General features: G+C 41.8%; 1 protein-coding gene and 1 pseudogene across 2 annotated transcripts in view; both read right to left on the bottom strand.

The window, feature by feature from the left end:
* Positions 1-14741, bottom strand: part of UACA (uveal autoantigen with coiled-coil domains and ankyrin repeats) — a 124384-nt gene that overhangs the window by 81382 nt on the left and 28261 nt on the right. The gene's annotated exons all lie outside the window — the stretch shown is intronic.
* On the bottom strand, positions 1795-6896 carry LOC307108507 (serine/threonine-protein phosphatase PP1-alpha catalytic subunit-like; annotated as a pseudogene). Its single transcript has one exon. The product of its transcript is annotated as a serine/threonine-protein phosphatase PP1-alpha catalytic subunit-like (transcript).

Here is a 14741-nt window from a genome sequence, read left to right as displayed (position 1 = left end):
AAAGTTATATAAAATATGTATAAGTGCTCAACTTTGTGTATTTTTCTGTAAATACATCAATAAACAAACATAAAATGTAAAAAAAAAAAAAAGACATGCAAATATTTACCAAGTTTGTAAGATGACAATTTTAAGAAAGAAAAATAATGGAAGGAAATAAAGAGTTAACAGCTATGGAATGTGGGATTAGAGAAGCCTTGTATTCTTTATACTTTCAATGTTTTCTAAATTTTCGACAATGAATATTGTTCTGTTCAGGCTTCTTGCAAGAAACAAATATGCCTTAAAAACAAACAGATTTATCATAGAGCTATACAATGTGCCACTAGGAAAATCTCACAGAAATCAAGTAATAGGACCACAATTGTATTGATCCCTACAAACTCTGGAGCTAGAGGGTGTCCCTGGAGTCAATTATGCTCTAGGAACCCCATGAAGAGAGTAGGAGAGCTGCCTGCCAGTGCTCTGCCTGATACACTTCTCACATCTAGTCCATCTACATCAAACGTGTCAATCTCAAAGGCTAACACGAGCCAAATAAAACAAGATTTAAGTTTATGTGGGCCACAAAAAAACAAAAGCTTCAATTTTCATAGAAACGTAGGTTTATTTTGGTAGAGACATGCTGAATACAAAGGGCTGAAATAAATGAGTAATCGTTAACATAAAATAATAGAACATTTTAATACAAATTAATATTTTTCTTGAACATGAACTTACCAGACACTGAATAACTGCACAAATTAATAAGCATAACGCAAATAAACCTATTTTTCTTGTTCTCCAAAAGTGAAATATTTCCTGTTGCACACACCAAACAAGTCAGTCCAAGACTAATGATGTGGCAATTGGCTGTTAAAATATTCATTGCTAGTATTAGTGGAAAGAAATGCTTTGCCGCCCTAGCTGGTTTGACTCAGTGGATAGAGCGCCAGCCTGCAGACTGAAGAGTTCCAGGTTCGATTCCGGCCAAGGGCACATGCCTGGGATTGCAGGCTCGATCCCCAGTAGGGGGCGTGCAGGAGGCGGTCAATCAATGATTCTCTTTCATCATTGATGTTTCTATCTCTCTCTCCCTTCCTCTCTAAAATCAATAAAAATATATTAAAAAAAAAAAAAAAGAAATGGTGTGCCTGGGCGTAAAGCATGTAAGGTGAGTAAGGGAAATGAATGTAACACGATTATAGCAATCAGTCATTAGCGAACACTGTAGTTCGTTATTAATAATTAGAGGCCCAGTGCACAAAATCGTGCATGGGTGTGGTCCAGCCACCTGCCCTGATGGGGGCGGGGCTGGCAGGAGGGAGGGGATGTGGGAGTTTGGCCAGCTGGCCCTGCCCCCAATTGGGGTGCGGGGGCCAACCAGGGGGGCCAGCCAGGGGGAAGGGCCGAGGGAGGTTGGGGTGGGGCTGATCGGGGCCCGGATCGGGTAGGTTGGCCACTGCAGTGCGCGTCATAACAACTGGTCATTCCAGTCACTTGGCTTTTATATATATATAGATTATGTATAACAGGATATTGTGAAAATTAAGTTACGAAATTTTATCAAAACATTTCTTACATACTGTTATATTGGCTGGGCCACAAAAATATTCATTGTGGGCCACAAGTCTGACATGCTTGATCTACATCCTTCCACTATCATAACCAACTACAAATGTTCTTTTTTTGCTTCTATCTTAAACTCCAAACTTCTTCCACTTTAAGTATATGGCTGAGGTTAAGAAATCAGGCAGCTTTATATATATATATATATTTTTTTAAGTATATTTTTATTGACTTCAAAGAGGAAGAGAAAGGGAGAGAAAGATAGAAACATCAACGATGAGAGAGATTCATTGACTGGCTGCCTCCTGCACGCCCCCTACTAGGGATCAAGCCTGCAACCGAGGCATGTGCCCTTGATCAGAATCGAACCTGGGACCTTTCAGTCCCCAGGCCACCACTCTATCCACTGAGCCAAACCAGTTAGGGCCAGGAAGCTTTTGCTTAAAGACTGAATTTTACATTTTGAAATTGAATACATATGCATGGTAAAAGGTCAAACCGTATAGAGAAGGATATATAAAAAGGGAAAGTCTCCCTCTTCTTTCCTGGCATTTTTTTGGAGGGGTGGTGGGGGGAAGTAATCTATGAAAGGAAAATATGTTATTTATGTTTCTAAAAACCAGAGATCTATTACTTAACAAAGCACAATATCTATAAAGTTTTTCCTTATTTTATTACCCAAATAATTTTTATGTAAGCCTAGAAAATGGACATAAAACAAATAGAATACTTTAAAATTATTTGATATCATATCACATAGAAATAATATGAAGCACTCTAACTGGTTGGTTCCAGTTTAAATAGACATTTTCCTGAACTTTAATGTCCACAGAGCAGATAAATTTAGACCTAACATGCTAAGTGTCTGGTCGGCCATTCAACCAATCAAAGCATAATATGCTAATGATATGCTAAGGCCACTCAACCACTCGCTATGACGGGCACTGACCACCAGGGGGTAGACAGTCGACCCGTCGACCAGTCACTATGATGTGCACTGAACACCAGGGCGCAGGCACTCGTATCGGTAGGTTATCTTGCTGCTGGGGTCTGGCCGATCGGGACTGCGCAAGACGGGCAGACATGCCCTGGAGCCCTCCTGTGGTCCCTCCCCAGCTGGCCAACCTCCCGTGTCCCTCCCCAGCCCTGATCATGCACCAGTGGGGTCCCTCGGCCTGGCCTGCGCCCTCTTGCAATCCAGGACCCCTCAGGGATGTCAGAGAGCTGGTTTTGGCCCAATCCTACAGGCCAGGCCAAGGGACCCCAAAGGTGCACAAATTCGTGCACTGGGCCTCTAGTCTATTTATAAATTATTTGAAACTAGAGGCCCAGTGCATGATTAAATCATGCACGTGTAGGGTCCCCTAGGCCTAACCTGCCATCCAGGCCATATCCACTGCCCCGCAAAGCCTGGCACGCTCCGCGGACACTGCTGGCAGCCTGCTCCCCGCTTTTGATGGCAGGGGGTCCACTGGTGCCAGAGCGGACACACATCTCCCCGCTTTCAATCGCGGGGGAGCTGGGTGTCTGTCCGCTGGTGCCGGAGCGGACACCCAGCTCCCCGCTTTTGATGGTCGGCGGCGGGCTGTGGGCTCACTGCCCCAGAGGCCCCTTCTGTGCCGCAGCACAGCCATGGCGCAGACGCTGAGCTCGCGCCACCACTGGCGATGCGAACTCAGCGTCCCGCCGGCCCAATCGGCCACCCCAGCCACCCGAGTCCCGCCCCCCCATGCCTCCTGGCCAATCATGGGCATAGCGAAGGTACGGTCAATTTGCATATTACTCTATTATTAGGTAGGATACTCTGTCATGGTAGAAATATTTTAATTACTACTATACTTTTCATTTATCCTCCTCAGGTTAGATTGGCTAAAATAAAAATAACTGAGAAAGTATTCTCAAAAACTAAAACCAGGCCTGGATGGTGTTCTCAGTGGTTAGAGCATCGCCCCAGTAGGGAAGGGTCTTGGGTTCGATTTCTGGTCAAGGGCTAGTGAGTGATGGATTGCAGGTTTGCTCCCCGTCCCCTGATCAGGGTGTAAGCCTGGGGACAATCAGCTGATATGTCTCTCTCCTATCAATGTTTCTCTCTCTGTCCCTCCTTTCCTTCCTTTCACTCTCTCTAAAAAGCAACTGGCTCAGTGGATAGAGTGTCAGCCTGCAGACTGAAGGGTCCCAGGTTCTATTCCGAATCAAGGGTGCCAGGAGGCAGCCAATCAATGATTCTCTCTCATCATTGATGTTTCTATCTCTCTCCCTCTCCCTTCCTCTCTGAAATCAATAAAAATATACTTTAAAAATAAATAAAATCCTATATAATAAAAGCCTAATATGCAAATTGTTCGACCAGGAGTTTGACCACTTGCTATGATGTAGGCTGACCATCGGGGTGGCGCAGAACATGGCAGGCGTCGGCCATATTATGCTGGCAGTGGGCAGCAGTGGAGGTGCTGCCAGCCTCGATTGGCCCCGACGAGAGCGGGACCACGGCAGGATGGTGAAGCAGGTGAGCGGGTGACGCCAGGCCAAGGCGGGTGCAAGCAGGGGCCCAATCGCCCCACCGGTCACCCCGCAGACAGCAACCAGCAGTGGCGGCGAGGGGGGGGGGCGGGGCCGCTGCCTGGCTCCCAGGCGCTAAGGGAGCCGGGTGGGGGGCCTAGCCCTGATCAATCATGGGATGGTGGAGCAGGTGAGGGGGTGGCGCCAGGCCATGGCGGGGTGCTAGGCGGGGCTGCAGGGCTGCAAGCCTGGGGGCATGAGCAGGGGGCCGATCCCTGCAGGCCACCCCGAGGGACCCCACCCATGCACGAATTTGTGCACCAGGCCTCTAGTCTATAATAATAAAAGTGTAACATGCTAATTATACCGGATGTCCTTCCAGACATCCTTCCGGACTAAACCGGGGCTGCAGCCTCCATAGATGTGAGGGAGAGATCCAGGCAGCGGCCCGCGGCTGCTAAGGCCTACTCTTGCATGAACTTCGTGCATCGGGCCTCTAGTAATAAATAAAAAGCAAAGGATAAAATATCCTCTGTGAGGATTAACAACAACAAAAATTTAAAACCACCAAATATAATAAGGTATTGATGGGTTTTTGTGTGTGTGTGTGTGTGTGTGTGTGTATGTGTGTGTGTGTGTGTGTTTTTCCAGCTTTGACCTTTATTCAAGAGACCAGATAGGTTGCCCATGATCCAGCTGCCAGTCCTGAGGCCAAGTAAGGCTGGAGACCCACAACCTGGCCCTGCTTTGCCCTGAGCTGCAGCCTCAGCCCCAGGATCCTGCTTGCAGCCACTGAGGCACATCCAGAGGAAACCCTGGGGGAATGGACACTGCTATTGATTCATTAAAAAAAAGAAAAATACACCAAGGCTCCATGTTCCCTGTGACAAGCAGGCCTAGGCCAGCGCGACCCCCATGGCTGTGTGATTTCTGTACAATCCATCATCTAGGGCAGAGGGTGGGCACGCGGAGGCTATTTCTTGGCTTTGGTGGAGTTATGGAGTGGGGTCATGAGCCAGCAACCAGGGTTCAGGCCACCGAACTGCCCATATTACCCCTTGTTCTTGTCTGCAGGCTTGAGGATCTGAAAGGAGTACATGAGTATCTCGTCCACACTCATGATGCCTGCATTGTCAAACTCGCCACAGTAGTTGGGAGCCGAGAAGAGTGTTACCAGCTGCTGCTTGGCAAAGAACTCAGCCATCTTCTACCACCTGGTGTGCCTGGCAGATGAGGCCCAAGTCATGCTTGTGCAGCAACTTAGCCACCACCTCAGCCCCTAAGGTAAAGGGGATACCACGGTTGTTTTGCCGCAGCCCTGCATGTCCTAGTCAGACACATCTGCGGGCCGCGTGGGATGAGCTAAATCTGCTCCATGGACTGTAGATCTGGACAGAGATCTTCTTGTCCATGATGGCTGCTATGGGCAGACAGTTGAAGCAGCTGGTGAACATTTTCCACAGTTTAATGTTGTAGCGTCTCTTGCACTCATCATAAAAGCCATAGATGTGGTTGATGCTGGCACACTTGCAGTTTCCACGTAGCAGAAAGTTCTCGTGGTACTGGATCTTATAGGCCAGCAGCAGGCAGATGGTCTCCAGCGACTGCTTGCCCTGGTCTACATAGTCCCCCAGGAAGACGTAGTTGCTCTCTGGAGGGAAGCCCCTGTATTTCAACAGCCACAGGTCATAGTACTGGCCATGGATGTCATTACAGATCTTGAGGGGTGCCTGCAGCTCCAGAAAAATGGGCTGGTTTAGTAAAATCTCCCGGGATTTAAGGCACAGACCACAGATCTCATTCTCTATCATCTGTACATTCTTTCCAGGCTTCGAGCCCTGCACTTCCAACAGGTGCCTGATGATAGAGTCCAGGTTGAGCTTCTAGCTGTCTGACATGGCGGCTCTGCCGCTCTGGCCCAACAGCTCTGGTCGATCCTGCCTCCTGCCCTCCGCTGCCTCCTTCGGGCCTGGTGCTTCTGGTATTGATGTTTAAAATTGTCAAACTGTCCTAGAACTTCTACTTGATACAAACAGTTATCTCAGATTATAGTTTTCAAATCATTTTCATTTCAACATTTTTCTTCAAAGAAGTCATTACTTTACTTTTTGTAAAAATGTATTTTTATTGGTTACAGAGAGGGAAAGATAGAAACATCAATGATGAGAGTGAATCATTGATCAGCTGTCTCCTGAATACCCACACTGGGGATGGAGCCTGCAACTCGGGCATGTGCCCTGACCTGGAATCTAACCACAACCTCCTGGTTCATGGGTTGAAGCTCAATCACTGAGCCAAGCAGGTAGGGCAAAAGTCATTACTTTTCTTTGAAAAGAACAAAGAGGAGCTGCTCTATTGAGGGTAGGGTCCCTTCAGGCAGAAGTTATCAAGCAACCATTTGCATCAAAATGACCTGGCGAGTGTGTTTATTCAAAATGCAAATTGACATCACTCTCAATCTTCTAAATCCATCTCTTAAAGTATGGTCCAGGAATGTTGGAGAACCCCATATTTCTGTAGCCCTTACACTTAGGAAATTATTTTTAAGAGTTTGGTAAAGAATTTGGTGTATATTTTTCCAATTAAAAAAAATTCTCCACTGTTCTGGCAGGGTGAGTCAATTGGTTGGAGCGTCATCCCATGCACCAAAATGTTGCAGGATTGATTCCCAGTCAGGGGACATAGTACGGAATGTACCAGAGGCAACCAATCAATGTTGCTCTCTCACATGGAAGTTTCTCTCTCTCGCTCTCAAATCAATAAGAACATATCATCGATAAGGATAAATTTTATAAAACATTCCACTAATGAAGTGGCATTATACTAATAAACTGTCCTCCAACTTGCCTTTTCACATCACAAATATTTCTTGGACATAAACTTAAATCTTGACATGTCACATGTATGTTAATATGAAAAATGTTCACATTCTAAATGATAACTTCTAAAAATTTATGATTTTATATAATCAGAGAAAACAGATTTTTAAGGGATAAGTAACAAATATTTTAGTTTTGCCATTTTTGTCATTTTGAGTACTCTGAACTGATTTTAGAATTAAATGTTGGGGATAATAATATGAATATTGCACTCATAGATACTTTTATGAGAAACACCCTTGGTTTGAGGTTTGGAAATTAACTGCCAGACTTATAAACTGGTTAATTAAATTACCTTCATGTTTTAAAAATATTTAATGATTATAAAAAATAATTTTGAATGTTTCGCATTATATTTTATATCAGTCAAGTAGCTGTATATGAAGAATAAATTGAATTTGGCATGGAGTAATAAGTAGTTTCCATATTAATAATATGCTTGAACTATTGTATTTTTATAGTCAACTACTATAAAAATTATATTTTACTATATGATTGGAATTAAAATATTTTGTATTGATTTTAATAGAATGCTGACATATTCAACATGCTTTCAAATAATACTTTCTGTACTTGAGAAATTATGGAGCTTAAAGTTCAATATCTTTATTATCACCTTAACAGAGGATGGTAGTTATTTGTGTTAAGGTGATTATTCTAATCATAGTTAATAAATTCTTATGCTTGCAACCTCTTGGCTGGTAGTGACAGAGCAGAGCCAGGCTTTGCGGGTAACAAGTATCAATTCACTGGTTCTCAAATGTTAACTAGTGGTACATTTAAGTATTGTGAGAAATAAGGGGGTATCTCTTATCCATCATATTATTCTTCTAAAATTCAAAGATGCAGAAAATATTCAATAATGAGCAGATGTGAGATCCAGAACAATTGTGGAGCTTTAAAATCACTACTGTTCTGAGCTTATAGACCAAGCATGTCAAACTCATGGCCCGCGGGCCGCATGTGGCTCACAACGAACATTTTTGTGGCCCAGCCAATATAATGGTATGTAAGAAACGTTTTAACAAAAAATTCGTAATTTAATTTTTACAATATCCTGTTATACTAATTATTAATAAAGAACTACAACGTTCGCTAATGACTGATTACTATAACCGTGTTGCATTCATTTCCCTTACGCGCCTTATGCGCAGGCGCACAATTTCTCTCCACTAATACTAGCAGCGAATATTTTAGCAGCCAATTGCCACGTCATTAGTCTTGGACTGACTTGTTTGGTGTGTGCCACAGGAAATATTTCACTTATGGAGAACAAGAAAAATAGGTTTATTTGCATTGTGCTTATTAATTTGTGCAGTTATTCAGTTTCTGGTAAGTTCACGTTCAAGAAAAAAAATATTAATTTGTATTAAAATGTTCTATTATTTTATGTTAATGATTACTCATTTATTTCAGCCCTTTGTATTCAACATATCTCTATGAAATAAACCTACGTTTCTATGAAAATTGAAGCTTTTGTTTTTTTTGCGGCCCACATAAACTTAAATCTTGTTTATTGGGCTGTGTTAGCCTTTGAGATTGGCATGCTTGTTGTAGACAATTTAAATAGGTGGCTATCAGGACTGAGAGTGTGGGGCAAAATGTCTTGGAAGTTTTTTAATCCCTTTTGGGTGTAGCAGTACCCTCTTTGAGAACCACTCCTATACTGTGAACAAATTAAGAAGAGTGGGATATTTAATCCAGAATAAATGTATACAATAAAGAAAAAAAAAAACCTGTGTTGTTTATCTTGAGGTCAAACTCTTCAAATTTATGTTAGATTCTTTCTAATAAGTTTTATTCAGTTTTAAATTTGCAGTTTTTCCCTATATTTAAAATTACATGTTAATCTATTTGCTTACATGTATTTATACAATATAAATATTTTGTTGTATACATTTTGATTTTTAAGGAATATATTTTATATTTCAACCTCAGGCTTTTACTTAAAATGAATGAAAAAAAAAATTTAAAGAACAGCATCAGCCATAGTACTTAAACAGAAATCAAGCCACATTTAGAGGTCCATGCCTATAAATAAATAATCTGCTTATACTTTTCCAGTAATATAGATGTAACACATCCTCAAACATTTTGTAATTTGTTATTCCTTTCTCACATCTCTCCTGAACTTATTAATGTTTTGGGGGATATTGAGTTTTTAAATAGATCCATGTGTATATTATTTTTAAAATTTAATTTTTAAAAATTTCATTATTTATCGAGAGTATATGAAAAATGCAAAAGAACGTTTTAAACATAGCCTACAATAAAATAATTTATATTAATCAATGGCAAAAAGAACTATTTATTTTTTTTCCTGTTCCTGTATCCTGGACCATTATGATAATCTACTAATTGTTCTCCCCACTTCTACCCCTTTCCCCCACTACAGTTTATTCTCCACACAGCAGTAAGAATACTTTTTAAAACATTAGTCATATCATGTCACTCCCTTGCTTCTAACTCTCTAGTAGTTAGTATTCTTGCCATAAATAAAGTAATAATAAAGAAGCAATCAAACAAACCAAATTTGTGGGATGTTCTATCAAAAACAAACAAAAAACTGGCCTACTGAACTCTTTATAGGAAAAAGCAGGTATGTCCTTCCCTTAAAAAAGCATTATTATCTTACCTAATAATCTTATCTAATAATCGACAAACATGCTAATTGACCGTACCTTCACGACACCCATAGCCAATCAGGAGTGAGTAACCAACAAAGATGGTGGTTAATTTGCATACACGCCGCTCTGGGCCTCTGAGGAGCATAGGAAAGTAGAAAGGTGGCTCTGGACCAGAGCGAAAGTGGTGCCGGCAGCCAGGGAAAGGAAGGCCCATTCTGGCACGAATCTTCGTGCATGGGTCTTCTAGTATCTTAATGTTTCTATTTTCTATTGCTGCAAAACCAAAATATAGTGATTTAAAACAGCTACCATTTATTATTGTTCATGAGTCCATGGGTCAACTGGGCAGTTCTGCTGTGCTGGGCCAGACTGAGTGATCTGTGTTAAACCCTGGTATGCATCAACAGTGAAATAGCCAAGTTGTTTGGGGGCAGGCTGGTCTAGGATGGCCTCTTTCCCATGGCTTGTGATTGGCTAGTAGTCAGCTGAGGCAACAGGGGCAATTGGTAACCTGAAGGCTAGACAGGGTAGTATGGGCTAATTCATAACAGAAGCAGGAAAGACCTTATAAGACCTAGGCTCAACATCATTTCCAACACATCCTTATTGTCCAAAGTAAGGCACAAGTACAACCTAGAATGAAGAAGCTAGAAAACAGACAGTCACATTGCAAAGATATGGATAGGAAGGGTAGAGAATTAGGCCATTTTTGTAGTCAATCTACCATACAACATGATAAGATCATTCAGAATGATGGTTCATCTAACGAGAGAAAAATAAAAAACACAAAGGGTAGCATAAACTATACTTTGTTATGAATTTTAAGGCAGGGTTTCTCAACCTTAGCACTACTGATATTCAGGACATCGTTCTTTGTTGGAATTCTGTGCATTGCAGTATGTTTAGCAGCATCCCTGCCTGGTTAGATGCCAGTTGTACCCCACAAGTTGTGACAACCAAAAATATCTCCAGCCATTTCCAAATGTTTTCTAGGGAACAAAATCACCCATAGTTGAGAACCACTGCTAGGGAATGAATTAAGGTAAAGACAACTTGGTCTTATTCCTGCCAATATAAACTAATTTCACTTTAAAAGGCTGTTCAAGTAATTCTAAAATGAAAACTTTATATATGTAAGATGTATACCAAATTCTTAGCAGTTTACGTATTAAAAATTCAAAATTACAATGACAATATTTAGATTCCTGCTAATTCATATACTTTTTGTTAATGAGCCAACAATATATATTAAATAAAATATATTTTTTTCTTTTCACCCATCCCATATTCCCTCTCCCCTTTAGCAACCATCAGCTTGTTCTCTATATTTATGGTTCTGTTTCTGTTTTATTCTATTTATTCATTTGTTTTATTTTGTTTTGTTTTAGATTTCACATATAAGTGAAATCATATGGTATTTGTCTTTCTCTGTCTGACTTCTTTCACTTACCATCCATGTTGTCCCAAGTGGCAAGATTTCATTCGTTTTTATGGCTGAGTAATATTACATACACACAGACCACATCATCTTTATCCATTCATATATCAATGGGCACCTAGGTTGCTTCCTTAATATATAATTATATAATTTAACCAAAAATATTACATTTTGAATTCAATATAAAAAAAGATAATTGTATCAAAAGTTAAACTAAATGAATACTATTGGCTCTAGAATTTGGTAGGTGGTGCACATATAAGCCCCAAATTGGTCCGTTTTAAAGAAATAAATAAGTACATAAGTAAATATCAATAATGTTTCTCTTGCAACCTCCAAATATAAAACTGTCTCAAAACTATAGTTCATGTCCAATCCTCCTCTCTTCCCATTTCATGATAATGGCAATGACCTCCCAATTCCACCTCTAACTCTGACACCAATCATAAATGTAAACGATGCCTCAGAAAGCCTCTGTACTAAACTGCAGGAGTAGAAAGCATTAATTTGTTTTTAAAAAGGAGGAAAACAACAAATCAGAATATTAATAAAACTAGAAAACATGGGAAAACCTGGCAGTCATAGTCATGAAATACTGATTGATCTAAACTGTTTTCATAATACTTACGTTCTTGAAATGCTACATATAACTTCAAATGGATAGGGAATCTTGAGAACCTTTGTAAACTAAATATTTTCTAGGTTATAATAATGTATAAATCTGTAATAGCACTAGCCAAGTAAAGTAATATATACAAGGACCTACTTAAAGACCCTCTTCATGGATCCTGTGGATGAAAAATAATAATTTCTCCTTCAGAGAAAATAAAAGAAAAGGAAATGGGGTAATTTGTTAATCCAGTGGTATACCAATAAGCAGAGCTGGGACCAGGGTAAGAGAAGTGAAGTGCTTAAGTCACCAAATTTAAGGAAGGACTAATGCTCAGGGCTGGGCAATGGGCCAAAATATGAGGCAAGAAGCCAGCTGTTTTAACCCCATCTCCAATCCAGCAGTAACTGCACTTCACAGCAGAAAACAGCGCCCAGATTTCCACATCCGCAAGGCCTGTTCTATACTAAGCCTCGGCACTTACACCTTACTCATCATCATCTCTATGTCCCCTTAAAGAAACACAGGGCCTGCCTAGCCTGCTAGAGTGATGGTACCAAACAGGGAATGGGGAGCCCAGCAGAACGAAAGGGTCACTACAGGTATACAACTGGGCTGCATGAAAGTTTTAAAATTGTGACAGTGGAAACATGGGAATTCTAGGAACTCCAAAACTCTTGCCCTTTAAAAAGTTGCAAGTGTTTAAAATGGTTTATAATGTTTAAGTGTGCGGATTCACACTTTTAATGGAAATGTTATGTTAGCCAAACTTTCTAATTATTGCTATTTAACTGAATCAATGTTATCACCCAGGAATGCTGAATAGCAATAGTATACTATGTGGTTAGGAATGTTAGTTTTAATAATTCAGTTTCATACAAAACTGACAACAGGATAGGGTTTCAGCTTCACAATACAAGTTTATATCTTCCCTACTTAATGGTCCTCTTTAAGGTGTATCTTTAATGCTAAGCAGTCAGGAGCAGACACAGGAAAAGTTTATCCTATAGCTTAATATCAACAACAATTTTTTAAAAAAAACCTAGAGATAGCCTCATTGCTTTAAATGAGACACTTCATTTGTCTTCAGAGTTCACGCAAAAACACCACCACACCCAAAAGTGTTTAGAATGGGTCATAAGCCTAGTTCCTTCCTCCTTTGTGACTCACCCTTTCCCAAGCTATCAAAACAGTTAAACAGCAGGAATGCAACTACATCTAAGCAATTAGGAAACCTGCTGTTCTATTTCCTCAATGTGTGATTAATAAAGCTTAACTTGACCTTTGCAAAAAGCTCTTTAAGAAGGCCAACTTAAATAAAGTGTCTTATTATTGAAGACAAATAATAATACTCATAAGTCCTTTGGCATCTTTATTTTAAAGGCCATACACAAGAAACTTTAAATCTATCTTTCCAACAGCCACTCCTAGACCTTTACACAGAGCTTTAAAAACAAAACAAACAGCCAAAACCGGTTTGGCTCAGTGGATAGAGCATCGGCCTGAGGACTGAAGGGTCCCAGGTTTGATTCCGGTCAAGGGCATGTACCTTAGTTGCAGGCACATCCCCAGTAGGGGGTTTGCAAGAGGCAGCTGATCGATGTTTCTAACTCTCTATCCCTCTCTCTTCCTCTCTATAAAAGATCAATAAAATATATTAAAAACAAACAAACAAACAAAAAATATGCAGGCCTGTGCATTCTCCTCAACATAGAACAGCAAAAGCTATTTCCTCAGCAAATTAGGGAATTGGTGTGTTAAGGAATATAAGATTTTTAGTTTAATACCTACAGGTACTTGATACCAATTATCTTAATGATATGTTAAGCAATCTTAGGGAAAACATTCATAAGTTTTTCATGTGTAACACTTGCCAGCAGTCTTTTAGGACTATGAATATGCATGCTTCCAGTAATAAATAAAGTTCTTAGTTTAAATTATACTTTTACAAATTATATTAATACTAGAGGCCCGGTGCATGAAATTCGTGCAGGGGGTATGGGGGGACGGGGGTGTCCCTCAGCCAAGCCTGCACCCTCTCCAATCTGGGACCCCTCAAGGGATGTCTGACTGCCCGTTTAGGCCCAATCCTGGCAGTCGGACATCCCTCTCACAATCCAGGATTGCTGGCTCCCAACTGCTCGCCTACCTGCCTTCCTGATTGCCCCAAACCGCTTCTGCCTGCCAGCCTGATCACCCCCTAACCACTCCCTGCCAGCCTGTTTGATGCCTAACTGCTCCCCTGCCAGCCTGTTTGATGCCTAACTACCCTCCCCTGCAGGCCTGGTCACCCCTAACTGCCCTCCCCTGCAGGCCTGGTCCCCCCCAACTGCTCTCCACTGCAGGCCTGGGTCCACCCCCCCAACTTCCCTTCCCTGCAGGCTTGATCGCCCCAATTGCCCTCCTCTGCCGGCCTGGTCACACCTAACTGCCCTCTCCTGCAGGCTTGATCACCCCCAACTGCCCTCCCTTGCAGGCCTGGTCCCTCCCAACTGCCCTCCCCTGCTAGCCATCTTGTGGTGGCCATCTTGTGTCCACATGGGGGCAGGATCTTTGACCACATGGGGGAAGCCATCTTGTGTGTTGGAGTGATTGTCAATCTGCATATTACTCTTTTATTAGATAGGATAGAGGCCTGGTGCATGGGTGGGGGCCAGCTGGTTTGCCCTGAAGGGTGTACCAGATCAGGGTGGCGGTTCCCTTGGGGCGTGGGGAGGCCTGGGCGAGGGGCCTGTGGTGGTTTGCAGGCCGGCCACGCCCCCCGGCGACCCAAGCAGAGGCCCTGGTATCTGGGATTTATTTATCTTCTACAATTGAAACTTTGTAGCCTGGAGCGGAGCCAAGCCTTCTGCTCGCTCTGTGGCGGCAGCCATTTCTGTTGGGATTTATTTATCTTCTATAATTGAAACTTTGTAGCCTTAAGCAGAGGCCTGAGCTGGCCAGGGTGTGCAGAAAGCTTGGCTTCCTCCATCGCCAGGGAAACCCAAGCCTCCCTCCTGCTCTCTCTGTGGCCACAGCCATCTTGGTTGGGTTAATTTGCATACTCGCTCCTGATTGGTTGGTGGGCGTGGCTTGTGGGTATAGCAGAGTGATGGTTAATTTGCATATTACTCTTTTATTAGATAGGATAAATCTATTTT

This window comes from Cnephaeus nilssonii (assembly GCF_951640355.1).
Source record: "Cnephaeus nilssonii genome assembly, chromosome: 1".
Taxonomy (NCBI): domain Eukaryota; kingdom Metazoa; phylum Chordata; class Mammalia; order Chiroptera; family Vespertilionidae; genus Cnephaeus; species Cnephaeus nilssonii.
The sequence above is the reverse complement of the archived record's forward strand: the minus strand, read 5'-3'. Positions and strand labels throughout refer to the sequence as shown.